This window comes from Agelaius phoeniceus, chromosome 34 (genome assembly GCF_051311805.1).
Source record: "Agelaius phoeniceus isolate bAgePho1 chromosome 34, bAgePho1.hap1, whole genome shotgun sequence".
NCBI classification, from domain to species: Eukaryota; Metazoa; Chordata; class Aves; order Passeriformes; family Icteridae; genus Agelaius; species Agelaius phoeniceus.
In genome coordinates this window covers 3,421,500-3,446,256 of record NC_135298.1, presented here as the reverse complement: position 1 = coordinate 3,446,256, position 24,757 = coordinate 3,421,500, and the positions used below count along the sequence as shown (strand labels likewise).

Here is a 24,757-nt window from a genome sequence, read left to right as displayed (position 1 = left end):
TGCCCAAATCTGGCAGCATTTCCCCACGTGGGGACTCACCTGCAAATTCCCTGTGGAGTTTGGCTTTGAAGAAGGTGCCAGAATCAAAGTCCATCACCTTCAGCCTCCAGTGGCCAGGCTGAGGAAGAGCTTCTCATCCTTGGTGCCATCCTGGCTGTCTCCAGCAGCAGCAGCAGCAGCAGCAGCAGCAGCAGCAGCAGCATCCCCACCCGGTACAGCTTCTCCAGGGGCTCCTGCTCCTTCCCTGGGGGGACACCAGGCTCTCAGGGCTCTGCCCAGGGCCCCAGCTGTCAGGGAACCAGCACAAGCAAAACCAGCTTGGATGGCGGCCACCAGTGCTGGGCAGAGCAGCTCAGCTGCAGCACAAGGGCTGCGTGTGCCCATCCCATGACCCTGTGCAGTGACACAGGCAGCACAAAAAGGTCTGGGTTCCTTTGCTTCTGATTGCCAAGGCATGTGTGGAGCTGCAGCTTACCAGGGCCCTGGATCAAAGTGTGCCTGTGGCTCTCTCCCTTCTTCTAGGGCCGAGGAATATCCTGCACCCAAGGATCACAGAACAGGTCTTCTAATGTGGGTCTTTCCAAGGAGTTCACGGATAAACACCACCTGATCAGATCTTTGCACTCTGGGCAGAGAAAGCAGAAAGTGCCGGTCAGCCAGAGAAGGCTCCTGTCTGCTTTGCCCCACTATTGCCATGCCCAGGCCTTGCTGGATGCGCTCAGAGCTGGGCCTAAACTTTCCCATCAATTCCCTGTTTTGGAGGAGAGCAGGACATGTGCCACCTCCTCAGCAGCTGCCAGAGCGGGATGCTCACGAGCCCGCTGCTGGCTCCCAGCACTGGGATTCCCCCCGTGCCCAGAGAAGAGGATCCACCTTGAGAGAGCCCTTGTGGCAGCGGGAGCTGGCCCCAGCTGAGGTTCCGGCCCCTCCTGAAAGGGTGCTCCCCGCAGACCATCTGGTGCAGCAGGATGCCCAGGGACCAGATCGTTGCTGCCTCGCCATGGTACCAGCCAAAGTGGGTCCATTCCGGGGGGCTGTAGGACGGTGTTCCTATGGAATACAGATGGAGTTCAGCAGGGGGATGCTGCTGCTCCCAGAGCCTGGCCCCAGCATCCCTGGGCCTGCGGGGGCTGCATCAGTGGCACACAGGGTGACCACTGCCCTCTCGCCAGCACCTGGGACTTGTGCACAAACTGAGGCTTGGAAAAGAAGCCACTGGTGTCAGAAGAGGGCAGAGGAAGCCCCAGCTAAGCCTGACCATGACAAGCAAAGGAAAAATCCTCTTTGTGCTGGGGAAAACATGCCCTTATCGTCCCTGCCTGCATTGCCCCAAAAATATTAGGAAGCCAAGGCAAACATGGCGAGTTGAGCAGTGCAAGCCCTTCCTCTCGCCTGCACACCAAACTGGCTGGGGCACAGGTTCCGCCCCCCCGTCTCTGCTACCCCCACCCACAGGGGTTTTGGTCGGGCTGGCTGCCCCAGCCCAGCCCCAGTCCTGGGCAGAGTGGCTGGCAAAGGCTGCCAGCAGGGCTGGAAGATGGCTCCCCACCCAGCCCTGCTCTAAAGCAACTCAGCTGAAGACTCAGTCCCCTGACTGGCAGCAAAAGGGAGAATCCCCGCTGCCACAGCCAGCTTGGGCTGGGAGATGTTGGGCCATGAGATCCCGGGACCAGGAGTACACCCTTACGTGGGCTCACCTGCAAAGTGGGTGTAGGCTGTCTCTTGCAGGTAGGTGCCACAGCCAAAGTCGATCAATTTGGCCTGCCCGGTGGCCAGGTCAAGCACGATGTTCTCGGGTTTGATGTCGCGGTGCAGGACCCCGCAGCTGGTGCAGTGCCGCACGGCCTCCAGCACCTGGCGGAACAGCTCCCGCGCCACCTCCTCGGGCACGAACCGCCGTGCCCGAATGACACGATGCAGGTCCTGACACCGCTCTGGCCGCTCCATCACCATTACGATGTCGTTGGGCAGCTCGCGCCACTCCAGCAGCTGAACCACGCCGGGGAAGCCAGTGGACACCTTGGCCTGCAGCACGATCTCCAGCGGGGCCCTGCTGCCGTCGGGCTGCGGGAGGAGCACGATGCCCTCAGTGGGGCCGATGCCGTGCCAGGCCTGGAGAAGCCCTGAGCCAGCCCGGGATGCTCTGCGCCCTGCGCTGCGCCCACGCCCGCTCCCCCTCGAGGCGTCCTGGCGGCTTCCACCGTGCTGGGCCTCGGCTCATCCCCGCCCGGCAGCCCCGGCTGCTGCCGCGGGCCCCGCTCACTCACCAGCTCGCCCCAGTGCCGGACGCGGTTCCGTGGCACCCTCTTGATGGCCACCTGCAAGCCAAGGACAGCAGCGGGCTCAGCTCGCCGCCCGCCCTGCCCAGCCCCATCCTCCTCCTCCTCCTCCTCCGCCCCCTCCTCCTGAGCCCGCCGCCGGCCCCGCCGCTCACCGGGGCGCCGTCCGAGAGCCGCGTGGCCGCGAAGACGCTGCCGAATCCTCCGCGCCCCAGCAGCGAACCCAGGCGGTAGCGCTCCTGCAGGGCCTCGTGCGCCGTCCCTGCGGGCGGGACGCGGCTGTCAGCGCTCGGCCCGGGGCCAGCAACGGCCCCCGAGCGCCCCTCAGCCGCCCCGGGCCGGCCATGCCCAGGCCTTCGCTCCTCGCAACGCGGCACGGGAGGCTCGGGGCCGGCGGCCGCGCTGCCGAGCGGCGGAGCTCGGGCCGGGGAAGCCGCAGCGGAGGCGGCGGCAGCGGCCGCGCCGCCTGTGTCCTCCGCGGGCCCCGGCAGGAGCCGGGGCTGGGGCCGGGCTCGGGGCTGGAGCCTGCCTCGGGGCCGGGGCCGGGCTCGGGCCAGGCGGAGGCGAAGGGCGGCGATGCCGCCCCCGCACACGGCACTGATGCCCGCCCAGCAGCGCCACCGCCAGTAGGGCCAGAGCCGGGCGGAGGCGAGACCGCGGCGGGACGGGCGGGGCCGGGCACGGGGCAGCCCCGCCCGGGGCCGGGGGCGGGCCGGGGGCATGGCCCGGCCCGGCAGGGGGAGAGGGAGGCGGGGACACGAGAGGGAGGCGGGGAGAGGAGAGGGACGCCGGGCAAGGGACCCCGGGAGAAGGGTGCCCGACAACGGGAAAGGGAGACACAGAGACAGAAAGAGAGAAAGACCAAGAAAGAGAGAACGAGAAAGAAAGAGAGAAAGAGAAAGATCCTTATCGATTATTTTCTTTGCTGCTTCTGCCGCTGCTGCCGCCGCTGCTGCCGCCGCTGCTGCTGCCGCCTCTGCTGCCGCCGCTGCAACTGAAGCACCGGGGCCGTTCGTCCCCGTGTCCGTTCCCCGCTCGCCCCACGAGCCCCACGTTCGAGCCCCGCGCGCCCCGGGCACAGCCCCTGAGTCTGTCCAAACACGGCAACTTTGCAGCCTTGAGCCCAGGTGCAGAGCCCTGACTCCTGCACACTGGCACAGCAATCCCCTCGCTTGCTGCTCTGCATTGGCCTGGCTGAGGGGCAAACACTGGCGGGACACCTTCCCTTGGGCTAGGATTCCTACCTGAGCCCAGCACTGCACGTACATCTCCAGTGTTGCCTTCCAGTAAAAACAGGGGAAGGAAAACTCTGTGTGGCTCATGGTATTTTAGAGTGTCTAAAAATCACTAAGCCACTGATCTTAGAGGTGCAGTGCATCTGGAATTACTGGGATGGAGAAGTAGTGCCCCATGGAAAAGGGGAGCATAGAAATAAATAGAGGAAAACATCTTGGATTGTTTCTTTCATTTACATTTCTCTTCTGGAAAGGTGTTTCAGTTTTCCAGGAATCTTCTCCTGTCTGCTCTTGCCAAGAATCTCTCCTGGAGAACAAGGTCAAGCTTCTGTCCCAAGATTTGCCACCAGCTGCAGCTTCTCTTGGCTTTCCACACTGCACAGTGTCTGCAGCAGGACTTTTGCAGGAAAGCAGGACGAATGTTTGGAGAACTTTACGTGTCCTTTCTTTTCCTGGTGGGCTGGGGTGTTGTGCCACTGGTGAAGTTCCCATTGTGACTGTTTGTTCTGGTTTGGGGCAAATTTTGGGAGGAAGCCTCCAAAAGGGGTCCGTCTAGAAAGCAAGTTCCAGTGGCCTCTCCCCCTACTAGTTCAGAAAAAGTCTTCCCTTGGGAAAAGTAATAAAACCCCAGTTTATTTATCAAGTAAAGTATTCACAAGCATGAAAAATGAATAATATTAAATAAAACCTCTGACAGTGCTGAAGGGATGGCAAATTCAGAAAGTGCTTTTTGTGGGTTGTAGTTGGCTCACTCGGTCTCTTCTAAGTCCCTCTGGTGCTGGAATGCAGTGTCCCAGACCTCGGTGGGCCACAGGTGTGAGCTGCAGGTGTTTTTCTGGGTTTTCAGTCCAGAGCAGGTTTAAACAGTTCCAAGAAAAAGGAAAGTCCCAGTCCCAGGAACTTCTCTGCCTAAGCTAGCTAAAACCAAATTGCTGGACCTGGGCTGTGAAGGCACCGGGAAATTTCCAAATCTGGGCACTGGTGGTCCCAGCAAACACCAGATCTGGATGGTGCTGGAGCCAGAACCTGGAAATTTCCAACTTTTGGCTTTCTGTGCCAGCAAATCACTGCACTTGGGCTGTGCTGGCACCAGGAAGTTTTCAGATCTGGGCACTGGCGCTGCCAGCAAACACCAGATCTGGGTGGTGTCGTTGGCAGCGACAGAAATCTGCCGGATTTGGGCTCTGCTGGCACCGGGAAATTTCCAAATCTGGGTACTGGCACAGCAAACACAAGATGTGGGCGGTGCCAGAGCCAGTAGCAGAAAGTTGCCGGGTTTTGGATTTCTGTGCCAGCAAATTGCTGCCCTTGGGCTGTGTCAGAATAGGGAAATTTCCAGATCTGGGCACTGGTGGTGCCAGCAAACACCAGTGAAACCTTCTGGTCCTCGTCCGGACCATTGGCCAGTGGTTTCCCTGAGAACCAGCTCTGGCCACTTTACAGACAGAGACTGCTTTCATCTGCTTGTCTGGAAACAGAACTTTAATGCAGGCAAACACAACAAACAGGACGGCGTGCACAGTACGCAGAGCAAAGCAGAAAAAAGCCTGGGCCCAGGGTCCTGCAGGGATATTTATACATTTATATATGGGGAGGGTTTAAGGTGGGATCTGAGGGAAGGATCCAAGAGGAAGGAAGGATTATGAATATTACAATTTTTGCAGTAAAATGTAACCAATGGTAGCAAAGAGAACTCAGAACTTTCTAGTAACAATCTGCATAACTGAACAAGAGGATTATGGGCAGGAGCTCCTGCTGACCCCAACTAAAGAGGGTTTTCCCACAGCCTTAAGCCAAGGTCTCCTTCTTCTTTTAAACCAACCCCAACACACCAGATCTGGGAGGTGCCGGGTTTTGGCTTTCTTTGCCAGACAATTGCTGCATTTGGGCTGTGCTGGCACAGGGAAATTGCCAGATCTGGGCACTGGCGGTGCCAGCTCACCGCAGATCTGTGTGGTGCCGGTGCTGACACCAGAAAATTGCCGGGTTTTGTCTTTCTGTGCCAGCAAACTGCTGGACTTGGGCTGTGCTGCCCCTGGGAAACTGCTGGATCTGAGCACTGGCAGTGCCAGCAAACACCAGATCTGGGTGGGGCCAGCACCAGGTGTTTGCAAGGTTTTGGCTTTCTTTACCAGAAAATTACTCGACTCAGGCTGTGCCGGCAGCGGGAAATTCCCACATCTGGGCACTGGTGGTGCCTGCAAACACCAGATCTTGGCATTGCCAATGACGGTAGCAGGGAATTGCCAGATTTTGGCTTTCTTTGCCAGAAAATTGCTGGACTTGGCTCTGCCAGAACGGGGAAATATCCAGATGTGAGCACTGGCAGTGGAAGCAAACACCAGGTCTGGGTGCCTGTATTGGCATCAGGAAATTGCCGGATTTTGGTTTTCTGTGCCAGCAAATTGCTGGACTTGGGCTGTGCCAGCACTGGGAAATTTCCGGATCTGGGCACTTGCGCAGCAGGCACCAGATCTGGGTGGTGTGTTGTAGTGTGTTTTCATACATTGTAATACTTTGTGATAGTTTTGGTTTTGTATCCCCATATTTTTCCCAAATGGTTCATCCCAGATGGTACCCCCCTCCCTTTCCCTGTGTAATCCTTTGCCCTTGCTGAGATCATCCCCAAATCCCCACCCTGGCTCTCTGTCAATCACTCAGCATCCCATCCCCTCCCTCTAGAAGCTTTGGTCCAGGATGTCGAGTGATGAGCCAGAGGCCAGGGGTCAGCCCCCCAAGCCTTGCCCCATACGCTGTCCTAAATGTCCATCCCCCAGGACCCATCCCTTAGGGTCACTTCTTGGTTAGTCAAATGTTCTCTACTTTGGGTTTCCACCTCCCTTTAAATGTAACCTTGGCACATCTCCCGGGCTCTCGGCAGGAGGCCCCTGAGGTGTAGGGGCTCCTTTGGGACACCTGGAATAAAACCTTGGATTAACCCCTGCTAAGAGTGGGCCCTTTCTCTTCTACCGCTGTCTCTGGTGTCTCTTGTGCTGCAAAGGCGGCCAGCCCAGGTGCCCTCAGTACCCTCGGGGCACAGAGAGTGTCTCCCCGCTGTCGGCCGTGTCGGGGCTGCCCCCGGTGTCTGCCGACTTGGGACTGGCCCAGGGTTCCTGAGAGGCTCCCAGAGAGACAGAGACAGTGGTGCTGGTGGCAGCACCGGGAAGCTGCCGGGTTTGGCTTTCTTTGCCAGAAAATGGCTGCATTTGGGTCGTGCCAGCAGTGGGAAATTGCCAAATGTGGGCACTGGCAGTGCCAGCGCACACCAGATCTTGGTGGGGAATGTGCTGGCGCTGGAAAATTGCCAAATGTGACCTTTCTGTGCCAGCAAACTGCTGGAATTGTGCTGTGCAGGCATCTGAAAAATTCCGGATCTGGGCACTGGCGGTGTCAGCACACACGAGATCGGAGTAGTGTAGGCACCAGGTATTTGCCTGGTTTTGGCTTTCTTTGCCAGCAAATTGCTGGACTTGGGCTGTGGTGGCACAGGGAAATGTTCAGATCTGGGCATGGGTGGTGCCATCAAACACCAGGTCTGGGTGGTGACAGTCTTGGCACCAGGAAATTGCTGCGTTTTGTCTTCTTTTTCCAAAAAACTGCTGCACTTGGGCTGTGTTGGAACCGATAAATGTCCAGACTGGGGCATGGGTGGTGGCAGCAAACACCAGATCTTGGCATTGCCAGTGTCAGCAGTGGGAAATTGCCAGATTTTGGCTTTCTTTACCAGAAAATTGCTGGACTTGGCTCTGCCGGAACAAGGGAATTTCCAGATCTGGGCACTGGAGGTGGCAGCAAACACCAGATCTGGGCAGTGCCAGACCCAGTAATGTTGGAAATGAATTTGTAGAGAATTTTTAAGGTTTGAAAGAAGGTTTCTATAGTATGTATGCAAGTGTCACAATCCATCCTTACGAACGGGTTTTGTGATGGTTCGTGGGTTGATCTCAGAGTGCACAAAACACCGACACGGTACAGGGGGTTGCAGTGATAATCAAAACAAATGTACCTTTATTGAAGAACCACAAGAGAATGCATTGGGGAGGAATTGGGGAAAAGGGAAAAAGAGGGAGGAAGAGAAAGGAAGGTATAGAGCTACCAAACATAGAAAAGGTGCAGTCCTTTGATGTCCAGCCAATGGAGTTCACCAGGTCACATCTGGGGAGATCTCAGGGTTGCAGTTCATCCGAACTCTTATTATACTCCTTTTGTTGATGGGGGAAGGGGTAAAACTTGAAACCGAATCAAAGGTAGTCTATTGTATTTTTGGGAGAAAAAATGGCATTTAGAGAAGGGTACACACAGTCCATGTTCTCTGCAGTGGGTGAGAGCCATTGTCTTCTTGGTCCACTGCTCGCACCTGCAACATCCATCTTGCTTTGGTTAGCTTGCCTCCCCCACACACCTCCCCCAGGTTAGGGGTCTCAGTCCCAGTCCTTGGAAAGAGTGTGGGGGGGCCTTTTCACATAGGGATTTCATGTCTCGGTCATGGATGGAGAGGCCTTGTACATCTCAGTCTGTCTGTCACGGCCGTTGTAAGACAAGTGAGGGGTCTTCTGTGGGGGACCACCCAAAACTCAGGAGAAGTCCAGCCAGGCCGAGAGGTGGGACAACTTCCAAGGCTATTGTTGCAAAAAGGCAAGGGGCCCCCTTCTTCCTTTCACTGGGTTCAGTGTAGCATACAGCAAACACACCTGTGAACAATAGCTTAGCAATGCCAGGAGCTGTGCTCAGGTCTCGGGGCCCTTGGCATGTAACTTTCTCCACCAGGGCCAGAAACTTCAGACAAGGGGCTTTTCTTCAGTGGTCCCCAATGACGATGGTGAGGCAGATGAGAGAAACTTCGGACAGAGTCTCACACCTACATTACATGGACGATGTACTAATCTGTGCTTCCACCAAGTCTTACTCAGACGCAGCACTTTCCAAGACTGTCGCAGCTGTCAAAAGCGCGGGGTTTCAGATAGCTCAGGAAAAAATCCAGCTATGGAGCCCATGGAAGTACCTCGGGTTTTTAATCACAGGAAGGACCGTCGTGCCTCAAACTCTGTCCATCAACGAGCACCTCCAGACATTAAGAGACACGCAACAGCTGTGCGGCGTCATCACGTGGATCCGACCTCTCCTGGGCCTCACCACAGAAGAACTGGCACCGCTCTTCGACCTTCTACGAGGAGACGGCAACCTGGCTTCCCCACGCTCGCTAACGCCAGAAGCCTGGGAGGCTTTGGAGAGAGTCGCCAGCGCCATCAAACACCGCCAGGCACATCGGACAGACCGGTCCCTTCCCCTCAGCCTCGGTGTTTTTGGTAAGTGCCCAAACTTCCATGTGCTGCTCTTTCAGTGGGATGACACTTGAAAAACCCCACTCATCATCATCGTGTGGCTTTTTCTGCTGCACCAGCCACATCAAACAGTTACCACCCCACCAGAACTTGTAGCCAAACTTATTATTAAAGGCCGCCATTGGCGTCTCTGGGTCCACCCTTGAGTATAACTGAAAACTCTTCCTTAATCCTTCCAACCATTCAGTGGGGGTCTCATCTTTTCCTTGGCACTCTTTGAATGCCTTGCTTATACTTTGTCCCGGGGGCACAGCCTCTGGTATGCCCTGGGTTATGATGGTTCTTAAGTCCTGCATATGACCACGATGGTTGGGGTCCTGCTTGTTCCAGTTGGGATTTTGCAAGGGCCATTTCACATCAGCCGCAGGACCTTGAACATGTTGGGTGTCCCAAATCCTCATTCCTGCCCTTCTAATCATCCCTCTTTCCTCTGTTGTAAATAGGATGCCTAGAATGGATTGCATCTCTACCCAAGTATATATGTTTGGCCCTAGGAACTGATCCACTCTTTCTGCTACTCCTATAGGGTCTTCTAATAATTTTCCCATCTTTTTCTTAAACTCGCGGACATCTCCCGAGTTCAAGGGAACAGTGACAAACCCCATCCCAGCTTGAGGTCCTCCTAATGCTATTTCCCTGAGAGGGAACAACCCACTGCTCTCTCTTTCCTCAATTACTGTCCTCATCTGACTCCGAGTACGCCTCCTGCAATCCGGGGAGTCCGTGACCTTCTGTCTATTAGGGGCTGATACAGGGGGTGCGTTTGGGAGGGGTTCAAGGGGAGCTGGTGGTATATACGGGGGAGGATAAATAGGAACATATTCCTCCGGTCGAGACTTTTTCTTTTTGTCTTCCTCCCCTTGACTTCCCTTAAGGGGGAACAACCTAGCCATTTGCTCATTACTTCCTACCAACCATAATTTAGCATATGCACTCTCCTCCGGGTTCACTGGCTCTTTAGAATTCACGTAAATGTTCAGGGCTTGACAGACCCAATCCTCAAAGGATCCGAAAATGGGCCAGTATATACTTCCTGAATCCAGATTCTTACCTCCCTGTACTACCATGCAATAATTTATCATTTTTGCCTTATCCTTCACCTTTCTGGAAGGAAAGTCATCCCAAGACTTGATCATTAATCCTAACGGACTGTCCTTAGGTATTAGGAGTAACTGGGGACCCTCCCCCATGGGATCAGAAGGCTTGCTCTTCTTCTGCCCCATCTTCCAAGGCACCTCCACACACACACACACAAAACCCCTCGGTCGTGGCTCGCTCCCTCGCGGGCTACGAGAACCGCACTACTAGAGGGTCCCTCTCACGTCATCCACAGGTGGACGTCTCATTCATCGTGCCCTGGGATCCCAACCCCAACCGAGCGGTTCACCTCGTATACTCACGCGTCCTGTGTCGTCGCTCGGATCTTCATGCACAAAGTTTACAGGGTTACCGGTGTTTTCCTTGCTTGTTCCTGAATTTAGGTTCGTCAGTCCAGATGAGGGGTCGGGTGAGAAGGCCAGGGCCACCAGGTGGTGGGGCGCCCCCCCAGGATTCTTGAACCAACCCCGTTTTCTGGATCCGAGTCACGGCACCAAATTGTGATAAACAGGTCCACTGGATTTAAGGATCATATCATTATTTTTATTATTATGCAAGCGAGAATAAGCAAAGTTCAGCGCTGGGCGGCCAGGAGTCTCCTCTCCTCTAGGCTCGCGCCATTCCTATCCCCAAGGTTCGCCTTTTATTGCCTTCTTCTCCCGGGTTCGGGGATGATGTGGTCTGTCTTTTGCGCTTGCTCGTTCAGTTGCTTGGGGGTCTTTTTCTGCCTTCTGGTGGTCGTGGGATGAAGGCTCCAAGTCTTCCTCTTTAACCGCTGAGTGAACTTTCCCTTATAAGGCATATCTAGACAGTGGAATTTTCAGAACACTATATGATTCCTGCAAGCCTAAGCAATTCTTGTGAGTTTAAGGATTGTTGTTACAGCCTTCCTCTGTGACCGCTGGGTGAACTTTCCCTTATAAGGTATATCTTTACCATGGAATTCCCAAAGCACTATAGGATTCCTGCAAGCCAAGCAACCATGTGTGGCTGCACATTTAAGAATCAAGAGGTTTTAGCTATTTAGTTATTGCTTTTATATTGTATAATTATTTAGCTATTGATTTAATTAATGAACAAACGTATTGCTACTTATTACATTCAATTTGTGTTGAATTGGGGCTGGGTTGGGAATTGTTGTTTTGGGGTGAGTTGATGGGTGTTTGTTGTGGGTCCTGGGGAGGGGAGGTCGAGGGTTCGGTGGGGGTGATAGTCAAAGGGGGGTGGGAGGTGATTGGACAGGGGACTTGACCAATCATTCGATGCCCTGAGAAAATGATTGGTCCAGAACGAATATTGATAAGGACCTATGAGAACACCGGAAAACGACCAATCAGCGTGCGGATCCAAACCCCACCAATCCTGGACCTGAGAGGGGTTATAGAATGAGGGTTTCGATTGGGTTGGAGTTCTTCTCCTTCTGGGGGATGTACTATATGGGGGAGAACCCAGCGCGTTTGGGACACATCATTATCTTTGGGTTCTTGCGTGGGAGTTTGGGTTTATCTCAAACTCCCTGTCCTCGGTAGTTTGTTTTGATAAAAAAGAGCTTTTTTCCTTCTCATAATCTGGCCTCGTTCGAATTCATAACAGCATGGTTTTTCAGCAGCATTGAGTAGGTTCTTCCTTGTCATGGTTGGGCCTTGCCAGGGTTTCCTCTGCCCTCTTCTAACACCAGTGGCTTCTTTCCCAACCCTAAGTCTGTACACAAGTCCCAGGTGCTGGCGAGAGGGCAGTGGTCACCCTGTGTGCCACTAATGCAGCCCCCGCAGGCCCAGGGATGCTGGGGCCAGGCTCTGGGAGCAGCAGCATCTCCCTGCTGAACTCCATCTGTATTCCATAGGAACACCGTCCTACAGCCCCCCGGAATGGACCCACTTTGGCTGGTACCATGGCGAGGCAGCAACGATCTGGTCCCTGGGCATCCTGCTGCACCAGATGGTCTGCGGGGAGCACCCTTTCAGGAGGGGCCAGAACCTCAGCTGGGGCCAGCTCCCGCTGCCACAAGGGCTCTCTCAAGGTGGATCCTCTTCTCTGGGCACGGGGGGAATCCCAGTGCTGGGAGCCAGCAGCGGGCTCGTGAGCATCCCGCTCTGGCAGCTGCTGAGGAGGTGGCACATGTCCTGCTCTCCTCCAAAACAGGGAATGGATGGGAAAGTTTAGGCCCAGCTCTGAGCACATCCAGCAAGGCCTGGGCATGGGAATAGTGGGGCAAAGCAGACAGGAGCCTTCTCCAGCTGTCCGGCGGTTTCTAGTTTCTGTGCCCAGAGTGCCAAGATCTGATCAGGCGGTGTTTATCCATGCTGGACTTGGAAAGGCCCTCATTAGAAGAGCTGCTCTGTCATCCTTGGGTGCAGGATATTCCTCTGCCCTAGAAGAAGGGAGAGAGCCACAGGCACACTTTGATCCAGGGCCCTGGTAAGCTGCAGCTCCACACATGCCTTGGCAATGAGTAGCAAAGGAACCCAGACTTTTTTGTGCTGCCTGTGTCACTGCCCAGGGCTCATCAGATGGGAACACACAGCCCTTGTGCTGGAGCTGAGCTGCTCTGCCCAGCACTGGTGGCTGCCATCCAAGCTGGTTTTGCTTGTGCTGGTTCCCTGACAGCTGGGGCCCTGGGCAGAGCCCTGAGAGCCTGGTGTCCCCCCAGGGAAGGAGAAGGAGCCCCTGGAGAAGCTGTACCAGGTGGGGATGCTGCTGCTGGAGACAGGGAGGATGACATCAAGGATGAGAAGCTCTTCCTGGACCTGGCTACTGGCCAGCTGAAGATGCTGGACTTGGATTGGGGCACCTTCTTCAAAGCCAGGCTCTACAGGGAATTTGCAGATGAGTCCACACACAGGGGGATGCTCCCAGATTTGGGCATTGCACAGTCTGGCCAGGAACCAAAGGTTCCCCCTTTACTGGGGCGGGTGCAGCTGATCCTTCAGTCACTGCCCAGCTGCTTTTGGCAGGGCTGGGGCATGGGCTGGGCTGGGTACGAAATGGGAGTGGGCTCCTGGCCCTGCCAACAGCCCCCAGCAGCCACCGTGGCCTGGGCTGGGGCTGGGGCTGGGGCAGCCAGCCCGACACAAGCAAAGCCCCATGGTGGGAGCAGAGGTGGGACTCCAGAAGCTGTGCAGGGGCTGCTTTGCTCTGCAGGCAAGGAAGGGCTGGGCTGCTGCACTGCCCTTGTTTGCTTTGGGATCACCGTGATTTTGGGGGGCAGTGCAGGGTGGAAGGGAGAAAGTGTGGGCTTCCCTCACCCGTGGGTGGGTTTTTCCCTGGCATGCAGGGGTTGGGCCTTCCTCAAGGCCCTGGCAGAGATAAGATTTTTGACCTTGTTTCCCCCTTTTGTCTGTAATCTATTTTCAATAATTTGTTGTTTGTTTTTCCAGAGGAAGCGTTCCAGGTGGGCTCCAGTCTGGATGGGGAAGTGCTTGGGAGCAGCTGTGGCGTGGATGGGTGGTGGCCTTGGAGAAGGCTGAGGACATGGTTTGGGAGCAGCTTTTCTTGCAGCCGTGGCTGGCGTGAGGTGGGTCCCTGTGTGCTTGGCAGGGTGGGATCAGAGCTTTTGGGAGATGGCAGCGAGCACAGGAGCATCCTGCTCTGGGCAGCTGCTGAGGGCTGGATGTGCCGTGGCTGGCTGCAGGCTGGGCACATGTCCTGCCCTCCTGCTCTGCTGCCCAAGGCAGCAGGGATGGGCAGCTCTGGGCACAGCTCTGGGCACAGCCAGCATGGCCTGGGCACCGCAGGCCTTGGCACAAGGGCACAGGAGCCCTCAGCTGACGGGCACTTTCTGCTTTCTCTCCTTGCAGCCGGGCTCTGCGGCTGCTGAGGCTGCTCTGGGCTCTGCCAGGGCTCTGCTGGGCTCAGCCGAGCTGGAATCAGCCAAAGAAGAAATGGTGTGACCTGCAGTACAGACTTGCTTGAGCATTTTGGCAGCACAGCCCAAGTTTGCAGAGTGTACACTTCCAAGGGAAAACATGACACCCCCCAAAAAATAAACTTGTTCAGTAAGTTCTGAAATGAAATCAATCTGGGATGACCCCAAATGACATTTTTCAGCTTGCTCAAGCTGTAGCTCAGCTCTTCTCTGAACAGTTCTCTCCCCCACCTGCCTTTTACTTCCCAACTGCTCCCTCTTTTCCCCCAGTGAGTTCCCAGCCTATTGCAGTCTCCATCACCCTGTTGCCTTCCTTGGTGCCCCTCACCATGAGGAAGGCAGAGCCCCAGGCTTAGGGACTCATCTTGTGACTGGCAGAGGAGCAGCAATGTCTCAGAGGTCCAGTGGGATTTTAGTGTCATTCAGAGCCACTCTCCAGCCCTCAGCTCTCCTCACTGCTGAGCTCCCTCTCCCTTTTCCTCGTCCTTGCAGCAGGATGAGCTCTGTGAATCCCCTTGAGCCTCCCCACTCTTCCCAGCCCACACACCCACCTCAGTTAGGCTGAAGCTGAAGCTTCTCTGTCTCCTGTGGCACACCAGCCCAGTGCCCTGGGCGGGGAGCCCCAGCCCCAGAGCACAGCACACAACAGTGCAGTCCGGGCTGCAGCAGCTGCCCTGCAGCCCTGGCTTGGCTGTTTGTGGCAAGGGAATGCTCCCTGTGTCCAGCTGTCCCTGCAGGATGGCCCCAGGGCAGAGCCCAGCTGGGCTCGCACTGCAGCCCCTGGAGCTTGGGGCAGACAGCGCTCCCAGAGCTGAGGTTCCTGGGGAGCACCCGGAGCTGTGCCTTGCACTCTGTTGCCGTGTGTCACAGTGCAGGCTGGCTCGTGCTGTGTGAATGGACCAGACCTGGTTGGACTGCCAGGGGCCTCGCTCAGTCACATCTCTCCCAGGGCTGGAGCATTTCACGGGCCAGATTCTGACAGGGCATAGAGATCAGAGCAATGAAATTATCCAGACAGGGTTTGTCAAAGGCCCTTTAGAAGGAAGGGCTTGAGAATAAACACTCTCTGTTTGCCACATGAACATCGGGGTGAGTGCTCTCTCTGTCTCCAACCCACTCCCACTCCAGCCAAAGTTACAGCCACCCACTCCCTCACACATCCCCCTCGTGCCTTCCCACTGCCGTGTCCGGTCAGGGCTTCCCAGCCCCTCATCCCTTCATGGCCCCAGCCCCTCAGGGGCTGCCCCAGCCCGGCCAAGCTGCCCGGCAGCAGCGCCGCAGCCCCACAGCAGCTCCAGAGCAGCCCCATCCAGAGGCAGCCGGGAGCCCTCAGCAATGCAGCCAGCAGCAGACGGGCAGGAGGACACAGAGGGCGCTTCCTGCCTGGCCCAGGGCTTGTGGCCATCTCCAGGCACCGCTCTCACAGGGATCCCCGCAGCTCCGGGCCCTGCCCAGCCGCTCTGTCACCAGCACAAAGGCTTCAGCAGAACCACCAAAGGCCAAGGGGCTTCTGGCCATTTTCCTTGCAACACTGCACGCCTGGACAGCTGGCTGAGCCCAGGCACCTTTCTCCCCCTCTTCCCCTATGCCCTGCAGAGCCTGGGTAGCAAAAGAAAGCTCCTGGGAGTCTGGGTATTATACCAATATATATATACTCTATATTCATATACGAAACAAAAAACAAAGAGAAGAAAAGAATAATCGTAGAGAAATGGAAAATTCCCCCTGGCTCAGGTGGCCCCAGCAGACAGAGCCTCTGCGATCAGCTCTCTGCAGAGCTGCAGCAGCGCAGCCAGCCGAGCCTGGACAGACGAGGCCGAGTCCTCCATGCCCTGTGGAGCTGATCTTGCAGCCTCTGGAAGATGGAATATGGCTCAGTCTGCAGTGCCTGGAGGACATCCAATGTTGGAAGTGCCACGTCTGACAGGGCACTGCTGGTGTCCTCTGTCAGGTGTTGAAGGGCTGAAAGAGAGAGGGTCAGAGCCATGGTCAGATCCCGGATCTGCGGGGAGTCGAGGAGAGCCCCCTGGCAGGGCCATCCCAGCCAGCTCTAGCCATGGGCAGGAGGGAGCGGGGAGCAAGGGGACCAGCCCGACGCTGCTGGCCACGAATGCCCCGGGTGGCCCTGAAATCTCGGTGTGCTCTGGCCACGCCGCCCCTGGTGCGCACAGGGAGCAGAGCCCTCGGCAGCCGGGGCAGGGCTTGCAGCTCCCCCGGCAGCCCCCGCTGGCCTCACTCACCGCTGCAGATGAGCCGGAGCTCTTCCTTCTTCCCCCTCAGGTGCCGCGCAGCCGTGCCTGTGAACACAGAGCCTGTCACGGCGCCAGCGGCAGAGCTCCCTGCCAGCGGCGCTGCCGGCGCTGCGGCCACACGGGCTGCTGGCCCGGCAGGGCTCAGCCCGGCCCTTGGCGCACGCTGCCGCCCCAGGGCACGGCTGCCAGAGGGCGGCAGCAGCGATGCCCAGGCCAGGCGGGGCTCCACGGCGCCAGGTCTGGCTGGCACTGCCAGGGCAGAAGGCGGGGCTGGGGCCGAGCTGCAGCGGGCCGGGCCGGGGAGGGAGCCGGGGCTCGTGGCTCACCCATGAAGCTGATGGCCGCTGTTCGCAGGGACTCCTGTGGGCTCTGCAGGTAGGGCAGGGCCCGGCGCAGGTGCTCGGCCGCTCTGCTGCTGTTCTCTGCCAGCTGGAGAGAGCGGCAGGAGGGAAGGCTTGGCGCTGGCTCAGCCCCTGGGCCAGGCACTGCCTGCGCCCAGCCCCGGCCTCCCCTGGCCCCACAGCCCTGAGGCGCGGCCAGCAGCCGCCGGCGCCGGGCTCCCGACGGGAGAGGGCAGAGCGCCGGCTGCTGCCCGGGGAGCGGCGGGGCCGGCCCGCCCCGCAGCAACGCCGGGCCCACGGGAGCCTGGAGAAGAGCCCGCGCGGCCTCTGGCTGCAGCAGCGGGCAGGGGCACAGCTGCCAGCCCCACACTCTGAGCACCACCCTCAGGGGGCTTCTCCGGACTGAGGCTGGGGCTTGCAGGCCGTCCTTACCAGGCACTTGCTGAACTTCCACAGATTCTGGCTCTTCAGCAGTCTTTCAAGATCCCTCCTCTTCAGGAACTTGGCCACACAAAGCAGCGTTTCCTGAGAAGCCTGGAGAGCAGCAGAGCCGCGCAGATGGCCCCGCAGCCCAGGGCGCAGGACCCGCGTCCCTGTGCCAAGGCCTGCAGGAGGCTGCAGCCCGGCAGGCGCCAGGGCAGGAGGCAGCTGAGCCCCCTGCCAGGGGGACAGCAGCAGCCCACGAATCCTCACCTGTGCCACAAGCCGATTGTCATCATGGCAGTGGAAGAAGATGGGCAGCAGGCTCTGGCGCAGGGATGTCTTCAGGGCCTTTTTTTCCCTTTGCTGTGCAAGAGTCACCAATGTTCGGAAGAGCAGGATGGAGATCAGCTGAACCTGCCAATTGTTCTGGATGGAAGCAAGAAGACAAGAGCTCGGCATTGCGGCTGCACGGGGCTCAGCTTGGCGCAGGCCTGCAAATGCACAGGGCACAAAGTGTCCGGGCAGCAGCCAGTGGCCGTGGCTGGGGGCAGTGAGCCTTACGTGGTCCAAGAGTGGCAGGAGCGCCTCAAGCAGCTGCAGTGTGATGGGGCCGGGCATCAGCGTGGCATTGTCCAAGATGATGAAGCTGAGTAGCATGACTGTCATGAAAACTATCTCTCCATCTGCATCCCACAGGAAGTGCACAAGACTTTCAGTCAGGCTCCACATTTTTTTGGTCTGTGAGGAAGACAAGTTGGTGAAATGCCATCCTGGTGCCGCAGGGCCCAGAGGCCAAAGGCCTGTCGCCAAGCACTGGGGCAGCTGAAGTGGGAGGCAGGAGAGCTGGGAGCAGCTGCCCCAGCGCCCAAAGCCCTGCCAAGCCCAAGCGACTGCATTGCCCAGCTCAGCCTCAGCCGCTGCCCCCTTCTCACCATGAAGGGCTCCTCAATGAGCTCAAGAAGGGCCCTGAGCGCCAGGCGACTCTTCTCTCTGCACTCGCTCTGCAGCTGCCTTGACAAGATTTGCAGGACTCTTTTAGCACCACGTTGACTCAAGTCCAGGAACTGGAGGACCTGAAAGGCACAGGCCAGTGACAGGGGAGCCGGCCGGCAGCAGCCCGGAGCCGCACAGGGTTGGGCCCAGGCAGCAGCACAGGGCACGGGAACCGTCCCAGGCAGCTGCGGCTGCGAGAGAGGCAGAGAGCTGGCAGGCAGCTCAGGCAGGTGGCGCTGGCCATCAGGCTCACCTCCACAAGGAAGGCCAGGGCGGGCAGCTGCCAGCGTGGCTCCTGTGTGCTGAGCAGCCGCAGCAGGTAGCGAGCGATGCGGGAGCACAAGGGGATGGAGACACAGCACATCTCCCTGGCAGGAGGAAAAGGAGCCAAGGCTGTGGGCCAGGGGGACAAACCTCTGCCAGGAGTGACTCACAGAGCTCTGCTCTTTCCCCCACATCCTGCAAGAGGCCCTGGGCTATTTGGGAGGCAGCTCTTCTGGGCACCCTCCTGTGCCAGCCTTTTCCAGTCTGCTTGGCCATCCCTCGGTGACAAGGCCCTCTGGCCCACGACTCGGGGACTCTGTGGAGCTCCCTGGGCACACATGTCAGAGGCTGTGGGGAGAAGGGGCTCTCACCTGGCCAGCAGAGCCACGGCATAGTGGTGGCTGTCAGCACATAGCAGCGTGTCCCAGCCACAATTGCTTTCCATTGCCACCACCACATCCTCTTGCTGCATTCGGCAGAGCAGAGACTTCAGGGTCTGCACTGCAAACCTGTGTGCACAGCAAAGGCCAGGTCATGCTGGGAGCACTGGCTCCTGGCCAGGGACATGGCAGGGACAGGAGGAGTGGGATGGAGCACCTGTTGGGGCTGGTGGCAAGGCCGTATTCCTCCTGGCATATCCCCTTCCAGAAGGCATCGACCTCCTCTGGCATATCCAGAGTGCTGAAGAACACTTGGGAGAGCAGATGTACAAGGAGGTGGGGGAAATGCACCGTCACCATATGTGGCACACAGGGCACCTGGAGGATCTTCCACATCACCACGGTTGCCTGCAAAGGACAAAGCCCCCCGAGAGAGCGCTCAGTGCCCAGGTGTCCGTGTGGCAGGGCCCGAGCTTGGCAGGGAGAGGCCCAGAGAGGCGCAGCGGGAACACGGGGCCTGCTGGGCCTGGAGCTGCCCCTGGGCCAGGTTTCAGGCCAGCGCCTGCGGCAGGGAGATGCAGTGGGGGAAGGGGGATGGAGAGGCGGCCTTGGGGCCAGCAAAGGCCAGTTAGAGAAACTCACAGCCAGGCCAAAGACACCCGTTTTGTCCCCATTGGCGGTGCACGTGCTGTGCTTGGGCCAGCTCCCCAGCACGTGCAGGAGTATCAGCAGCGCCGGCTCTGCAGTCCTGGGCGAGCACATGATGCTCTTCCACATGGTGAAAGCAGCTCTGTGGGGTTAGAGCTCTGTCTCAGGGGGGTCTCAGACACAGCAGCAGGGCCTGGGCAGCAGTGGGGAGCTGAGCTGGCTGCCAGCTCTGCCTCTGCCCAATGCCACTGGCCAGCAGCAGCCAGGCAGCCCAGGCCTGTGGGGACAGGCCCCTGAGGGGCAGCGAGGGAGCATGGCAGCAGGCTCGGGGGCTGACGTGCCAGGGCTGGCAAAGGGAGCAGCCAGAGGGCCCTGGAACTGTCTGTTGCTCAGGCCAGGCTACAACCTGTCCAACCTGGGCCAGGCTGTACAGGCTGATGGGCTGGGGAGCCCTGAGCCCCTCTGGGCAGGTGGGCCCTTTACCTGTCACAGGACGGGGCCACGCGCAGGAGCGTCATGACTACGTCAGCGGGCTGTGCTTCCGTCAGATCCAGCAGGCTCCTGTTCAGCCTGTGCTCAGCAAACTGATTGGCCAGGAGCCACTGGTGGATGTACCTGACCATGGCAGGCACCTGGAGAAGGCACGGGGAGACTTGGAAAGCTGCCAGAGGGAGGAATGTCCCCAGCTTCTCCAGACAAGTGCTTCCCTTGCCACCACGCTGCCATGGCCTCCAAGAGTTCCAGTGAGCAGCAGGCATGGCTTGGGAGAGCAAGCAATTCCTGGCAGGATCAAAGCCTGGCCACAGGCTGCTTACTTGCTTTGGCTTGGAAAAGCCCTCCTCTACGAGCATATCCAGCAGAGCAGCACTGGTCTTGGTTTTGAAGATGTGCCAATAGGCTCTGAGCCCAGTGCCCATGGTGCTGGTCTCTTCCGCCCGAATTTTCTTGATGAATTTGCAAACCAGCTGTAGGAGAAGGGCAAGAAGCCAGGCATGTTGCAGGCAATGCTGCAAGCGCGGTGCCAGCAGGCCCAGCCCAGGTGGGGATGGCTGCAGCTACCTGTGCTGTTCTGCGGAAGAGGCCACGGGCGGGCTCCTGCTCTTGTGTGCGCTCCAGGGCTGCACCTGGCAAAGAGCGAGCGCAGCCAGAGCTGAGGGGCTGCGGGAGAGGCTGGAGAACACGGCCCAGCCCTGCGCTGCCCAGGCAGGGAGAGCCCCGGGATGCCCCAGGGGATGGAGCACAGCCTCTGCGGGGTGTCTGCCCGGCCCCTTTTTTGTCCTGTCCATGGGCATGGCCCAGGGGATGGCATGGGATGGGATGGGATGGGATGGGATGGGATGGGATGGGATGGGATGGGATGGGGATGGGATGGGATGGGATGGCATGGGATGGCATGGGATGGGATGGGATGCAAAGGCGCCAAGCTGGCTGCAGGCACCAAGCCTGTGGCCCAGCTCTGCCACTCACCCTCCTGCGGCAGCTCAAATGGCAGCACCTCTTTGGTCTCCTGTGCTGGGGCAGCTGCAGGGCCTTCTTCCTCCTCTTCCCCCCAGGCCGCCTTGGGCTCTCTCAGGGGTCTCTGCTCCATGTTAGTGCCTGGATTTGTGGCTACTTGCAGGAGAGATGCCTGGGAAAAGCTCCGAGTCAGCAAGTCCTGCAGTTGTGCCTGGAAGGCACCTTCAAGACAGAAGCCTGGGCAAGGCTACAGGACAGCAAGTCCTGCACTCTGCTCTCGAGGGCTCCTGCCACAAGGACAGGAGACTCCTGTCAACGATTGTGGTGGGACCTCGAGGGCACTGGTGGCAGGGATGGGAGATGCCTCTGGGGCACCAAGTCCCACACCCTGCCCTCGAGAGCACCTGCAGAAGAGAAGTCTCGGCAAGGCCACGCGTCACCAAGTCCTGTGGCCTGGCCTGGAGCTCAGCTGCAGGAATAAGGCCTCACAAAGGCTGCGGGTCAGACGGGAACGAGTGCGCTCTGCAGGGGCTCCTCACGGCACGGCTCTGTCCTGTTCTGCCCCGTTGCGTGCTCCCAGCAGCCGGGCAAGCTTCTATTTCCCACTTGTCACAAAGGGGCCTTGGTCACCGGGTTCCGTTCCATGGCACAGTGACTGTGCTGCAGCGTGCCAGCCAGGGCCCTTGCACACACTGCCTTCTTCCCTGGGGCCGCCTCCAGCCCAGCCCAAGTGGCCCAGCTTGGAAGGAATCCCTGGCACCAGGTGTCTAAGACAGCCCAACAGGGTCTTTAGGACCGGCTGAAACCATCAGAAAACCTGCCCTGCTGTGCGGCCTCAGGGCAGCAGAAGGAGCCCCAGGGCTGCCGACGCAGCCACTCTGGGAAGGTCACAGGACCTTCCAGAGAAGCTGGCACAGCCTCCTTGGGATGCATCCCAGCTGGTGGCCATCCTAAACCCGCAGGTGTGGCACGGACAGGGAACGTGTGGGCCAGGGCATGAATGCTGCTCTGACCCCTGGGGCCCAAGGAGTGCTGACATCAACAGGTGTGGCAGAGTCCCTGCCCAAGCAGAGCTGCCACCCCCTGAGCCCTGGCAGTGCTGGTGCCCATCTCCTGCCCCAGAGACCTGTGCCCCCAGGGGGCTTCTGTGCCACAGGGAGCCAAAGCCCACGTGCATTGGGGGCTGTGCTCCTTCCTGCAGGGGCTGTTGGCAGCAGCACCTGGAGCAACTGCTGGCAACACTTGGTCTCTGCCAGAAGGTCTCACTTCCTGCTGAAATTATTTTCTCATTGAAGTATTTTCCTTCAGCACAGAAACATCTTACTGAAGGCACTGAAGAATCGGGGGTTTAAGATTCCTCAACTCAGAAAAGCTTTACTTTCCATTGCTCAGCTCAAGGAGTTCCAAAAATTTGCAAACTTCCCAAATTCATTGGGATGGCCTGAGAAGGTGGAGAGTTGGAATTTTGCTTCCCAGTGTTATAAATGATCAAATCGTGAGCCAAAATTATCAAAAATTTAGCAAAGATTCATTAATTTGTCTGCGAGACCAAATTCCGATGTTCGAAACCACCACAGCCAAAGAGACAGCGCCGAGCCCGAGTTTGGCGCTGGGTGAACCTGGACCTGACCCCTCGAGTGTCAGAGTCTCCCCCATTCACGCACGCTGCTTCTTGCAGCGAGGTTTTATACAGTTTATTGTGCCCGAGGCAAAGATGACCAAATTTCCTTTGTAACTCTTCACACGCATCGCTGTTTCTTTCCATGTGCAGAGCTGGACAAAAGCCGGGTCCAGGTGTGCCATTGGTGTCAATTGGCTCTGGGGAAGCCGTGTATGCAGATGTATCAGTTTGGCGCCGCTGACTGTCTTGAGAGATGAATTGGCAAGGCGATAATCACTCTTGGGTGGCTCCTGAGGACTCGAGAAACCGGTGATCATCACCCTGGACGCTTCTATCCTTACGTTAAGGCATCGATCGTTATCTTAACGTGTGTCCGGGAACTAGTTGAATCTAAATAGACAGCTGCTCCCGGCTGGGATGGTCAAAGACATGCTTTTGGATTTCATAATATTTTTTACCATACATTAATAGCATGAATTATCCCTACCATATATTACAATCCCTCCCCTTTTATATCACTAATTTAATTCATGCTTCTTTTATAGCCCAAATTGCTAAATTCTTTTTATATCTACTTCTATTTGCCACCATTAAGGGTCTTTCACAAAGAGAGTAACCTCTATTAAACTATTCTGTACTCCCCTTGGGGAATACCCTGATACTCAGTATTGTTTACACTCGTTTTCGCTCGTTTCTTAAATTTTGCCAATACTTGGGCAGCATTGCTGGCATACTTCTTTTCTCCCAGGCTCATGATCTTAGGTGTGTTGCTTCCGGAAGCCAACTCCGGGTCCGTGGGCACTATTGCTATCTGCATCCCCTGTACGACAAAGTGGATCAGTCTAATAAAACAAGGAATTACACATGGCAGGAATAGGATTCCGGCTGCTGAACACAGCACAAAGAACATAGTTGTATTCCACCAGGCCCCATCAAACAATTTGTCCCACCATGAAGATTGCAAAATTGAATTCCATATTTGAACAGGGACATGGGCCACTTTCTTGATTTTGGCTGCCAATCCTCTTATGGTCTCCCCATAACTGTCAATCTCAATACAGCATTCTGATTCATTGAACTTTCCACACACTCCCCCTTCTTCGGCCAGCAAATAGTCTAAAGCTATTCGATTTTGGTACACAAATGCCCATACCTGGGTGTGCTGCTGACTAAGTAAATCCAGGGCCTCAGAGGTGTGATTTGATACAATTTCCACCACTGCCTGCAGCCAAATCAGCCGGCTCAGTAGGTAAATCGGAGTCCTATACCCGTAGCTTCCATCTTGAGCCCACGTGCTCGGTCCATAATAATCAATTATTCTTGCAGCCGGCCACTCTTCCTCCCCCCAGGTTTGTTTACCACTTGTTACAGGTATCATCTTTTTCAAGCTTCTCCTCTCCCTCCTCAGGGTCTCATACAGAGGAGCCCCTAGTAGGTTACTTTTCATTCGAGGGAGAGTAAAGAAGACTGGCTGGATCATGCCCAGAGTGCATGATCCCTTCCACCTCAGGGGTAACTCATTGTATGCCTTTTTCCCGCAAATTCAATGAATTCCATCTGGGGCTTTCCATCTGATATTCGTCCTCCCTGGGTGTCCCCAGTATTCTCTCAGGCCCTCCAAGGATTGGAAAGGGTTGGCTCCAGGATTTTTGATTCAGCACAGTCCTATCCTTTTGTTCCATTCACAATTGGTCTCATTCTTCTGGCTCCAGTACCCCGTAGGGGTTCTGGTTGCCAGACCTTGCCCTTGTTGTTTGAATTTACCGTCAGGGTAGTTACACACGGAGTGTATCCCACCATCTCAGTATATTCCTTTCCTTCCTGACTGATGCAAATAGTTCCAATTACCCTCTGGTCCAAAATCTACCCCTCAGGCCTCTGTGCCAACTTTGAGACTTTTGGATTGTCCCATTTCAGAAGCTGTTCGGGAGCCAACCCTTCCCCTTTTCATGGCCATTTCTCTGCTGACTTCAGCCCCTCACAAATCCAGCAATTTGACAATCCCAGTTCATTTGCAATTTCTTGCATCAAATCAATCGATTTCTGTCCGGGGAAGGCAATTCCCCATCAGCATATTTTTTCTCAAGTAATTCATACTGTTCTTCCATAGTTTTTAATCTCTCTCATTCAATTCATTTCTTCCTCAGTTCTGACTCCCTTCTCTTCAATTCCTGAGTGATCTCTCTCATTCTTCCCTCAGGATCCTCACCATCTTGATTTTTCATGAAACAGACAACCCGGTCATATTGCAGGCACACCCTATCATCATTCACCTGTGCCAAATCCAATATGATTGGTTCTCTGCTTAAGGTAAACTTGCTATCAAATTTAACAATTCTTCCCATCCAATACATTTTCCCGTTCATCGTGCATATCCCCAGCCTCGCATTGTCATAACACAATGGGTTCGCATGGTGATACGTGACAAAGATCGATTCAGTTTTTCCCCCAACCCACGTGGTTCGATTGCATTGGTTACAAATGGGGATTGACATTATTTCTGCACTCTGTTTCCGTATCTGATGCTTGTGCTCATCTGACTGCCCGTTCCTTGACCCTGC

At 56.8% G+C, this 24,757-nt stretch overlaps 1 protein-coding gene and 1 pseudogene across 1 annotated transcript in view; one reads left to right on the top strand and one right to left on the bottom strand.

The window, feature by feature from the left end:
* LOC143696420 (uncharacterized) overlaps positions 1 to 24,757 on the bottom strand; it is a gene marked incomplete at its 5' end in the record, with an annotated part of 102,584 nt that overhangs the window by 17,545 nt on the left and 60,282 nt on the right.
* Positions 8,331 to 24,757, top strand: part of LOC143696384 (synaptonemal complex protein 1-like) — a 69,267-nt pseudogene continuing 52,840 nt past the window's right edge.